The sequence below is a fragment of the Psammomys obesus genome, unplaced genomic scaffold (assembly GCF_907164565.1).
Source record: "Psammomys obesus unplaced genomic scaffold, mPsaObe1.curated_primary_1811, whole genome shotgun sequence".
NCBI lineage: Eukaryota > Metazoa > Chordata > Mammalia > Rodentia > Muridae > Psammomys > Psammomys obesus.
In genome coordinates this window covers 6,955,426-6,958,208 of record NW_026585504.1, presented here as the reverse complement: position 1 = coordinate 6,958,208, position 2,783 = coordinate 6,955,426, and the positions used below count along the sequence as shown (strand labels likewise).

Sequence of the window (2,783 nt, the reverse complement as noted above, 5' to 3'; positions counted from 1 at the left end):
TCCCTCCCTCTCATTCAAGTCTCCTTTCTGGCATGCCTCGCCCCACCCAGCACTCCAACACACACACACACACACACACACACACACACACACACACACACACCAAGGAAAAGGATGAAAGGAAATCTTTCCTGTTCAACCTCACATAAAAGGATTCCTTGGCTGCTGAGTGAGGAATGGACAGCGGAGAGGCAAGAAATGGGCTCCAAATAAGTCATCTCCCCATCTGGCCTTTTGGAACTGCAGTGCCCCTCTCTGTGGGTACCCTTGGCCCTTCTCTGTTTATTCCTCGCTGGAGCACTGATACCCACGTGACATGTGAAGCATCACAGGTTAATCTATCTGTAGGCTCCCCAGCAAGGGTCTTGTGCCTGGTTTGTTCTTCCTGCCTCGTGCACTGCCAAGCACACTCTAGACTCTCAATGCTACTGGTAGGTGCATGAAGGAAGAACAGCTGGATTCAAGCACCCATACTGGCTGCTGTGATGGCTGCCTCACGTCAGTCACCTGTCATAATCTGTGTGTGACCCCAGGAAGGCTGTACCTGGCCCATTTAGTTTACACATTTGCCCACAAATCTCAGTGGACTCATAGTAACCGACGGGTGAACACAAGTGACTTTTATGTGGACAAATGTCAACTCCCTCACACTTGGCTGTGAGAGCGAAGTGGGAAGTTTGGAAGCTCTGCTGAGCGCCTTTGCCAAAGATGGTATATATAAATAGCAGGAGGTATGATCATTATTCTCTCTAATCCCCCAGTTCCTAATCCCAGGCAGGTCTGTGTCTGTGTGTGCCTGCCTCAGAACCGTGAGCAGCACGGGGCAGGAGGCCACATCACCTCTGACTCCAGCTGTAGGCCCTTTCTCCTCCTACCCCGGGTGGATTTTGGAGGAGGATTTTCACAAGGCTTCACTGGACACCTTCATGATCCTGCCAGACAGACAGAGCCGGAGACTCTCCCTGCAGCCCATCTCAGATGCTAGGCCCAGATTCTCTTTCTTGCCTTGTCCCCTGACTCTATACTCTCCTCCCTCCAGGCCTCTCCTATTCCAAGTATACTGGCCCCTGGAGCCTAGAAATAAAAAATGGTGCTCCCATCTGCAGAACCAGTTCTCATGGTCTTCTGGATTACCCTCCAGACATGCTGGCCACATACTGTTGTCCTTATCTAAATGAGCTAACATACATGTATGTGTGTGCACATACGCTTCCTACAGGACCTGTGTTCATTCTTTCTGCTTGCCTGTATCTGCACTTTCTACCAGACTGCAAGTGGGTTCTTGTTGTATTCCCCTAGGCCCAAAGAAATACACCTGCTCTTCCCACTAGGACTGCCCTGTGGTCCCTCAAGGACGGCTGCCAAACACTTCTCAAACACTGTCCTTGCCCTTGGTACATGGTAGGCTCTTCTTAAAATGCAGTGCAAATATCAGCTCGTGTAACTCTCCCAATGGCAGTTCTGGGTTGCTGCTCATGTTGACCTGGTCTGCTTAAAAGGAAGAAGAAACGCAGAAACAGGGTCTTTCTCCACGTCCGCAGCTTCTAAAATGGGAAGAAAAGATCCAAAGTTTGGAATCTGGTCCCTGTGCTCAACAGCTGCACCTTGCCTGTCTCTCTGGAATTAAAACAAAAACAAACAAAAAGCCTCTGAAACAGGCTTTTGGCCAGGGGTGCAGAGGACAGGGGTGTCATTGCATAAGGGGCTTTCTACCGGAGGTCTGGCCTTAGGCAATCAAACATCCTCTTTATTTAGAGGCTGGGCCAGCAGGGCCAGCCTTGCTTCACTATGTCCCTCAACTGCAATCGTGGGAAGCAAAATTGGCTGTTTCTGAACTTACTTCCAACTCAGAAACTCTCCAATTAATAGAGGGTCTTGATTCTTCTTCTTGGTACCCAGCCTTCTACCAGATGGCCAAGCACCCGGCCTAACGGATTCTGGTGTTTCCTCAAGGAAACCTGGAGCTAGGAGCATTTTGCATACAGAGGCTCCGTCCTTTGGGATTGGCTTTCCTTTCTCTCATCTTCCTTGTTAGGGTCAATATTTTGCAGCCCAGGCCTCTCCCAGCACAGTTCTGCCTGAGCCCTCTCTACCCTCCACCTACTCCTTCTGATAGAAGGCCTCAGGTCAGTCTCCTCGCTAGGGCCCAGCCCTACCCCTCTCCTTTCCCCACCACAGCTTTCTTGCTGCTCCTCTCCCCCAACGCGTCTTTACCAAGAGGCACTGAAGTCCTTCCTACACACACGCTATTTTTGTACCATCACTCTCTCCTTCCTCTCCTCCTTCCCCCTGCATTTACTTCCTGCTTTTGCTTTACCTCGGGCAGCTTGGAAATATTCGGGGCCCCTAAGACCCACACCCACCCGGAGACCGACCTTCACGGACAGGGCCTCTGGGGAGGGGCAAAAAGCAAACCTCCCCGCCCCTCCACTCTCCACCCCGCGCCAGCCCGCCTCGGGCAGCCTCCTGCCCTCTGGAGACTAGGACTGGTCGGGTGAGAGGCCGAGGCCAGGGGCAATCGGCCGCCACTTCCCCAGTCCACCTTAAGAGGACGAAGTAGGCAGCCGACCACAGAAAAACAAGTTTGCGCAAAGTGGTGCGCGGCCAGCCTCTGGGCAGCGGGAGCGGTGCTTCCACCGCCTGGCAGCCCTGCGCGCGGCGGCGCAGGTCCGAGCGGCTGGCGGGGACCCGCACGGGCAGAGCGGGCTCGCGCAGAGCCGAGGCGGGCGGCGCAGCTCGCGGGGCGCAGCGGGGCGCGGGCGGGAAGGTGCGGGCGCGGGGCG

At 54.1% G+C, this 2,783-nt stretch overlaps 1 protein-coding gene across 3 annotated transcripts in view; it reads left to right on the top strand.

Annotated features, from left to right (window-relative positions):
* Positions 1-2,487: 2,487 nt before the first annotated feature.
* The window catches only part of Sirpa (signal regulatory protein alpha), a 38,011-nt gene continuing 37,715 nt past the window's right edge, over positions 2,488-2,783 (top strand). For 2 of the 3 annotated variants that reach the window (XM_055613889.1, XM_055613640.1), the window contains exon 1: positions 2,488-2,667. The gene's annotated coding sequence lies outside the window, so the exon portion shown is untranslated. The remainder of the gene's footprint in view (positions 2,668-2,783) is intronic. The other variant, XM_055613799.1, reaches the window with a different exon arrangement.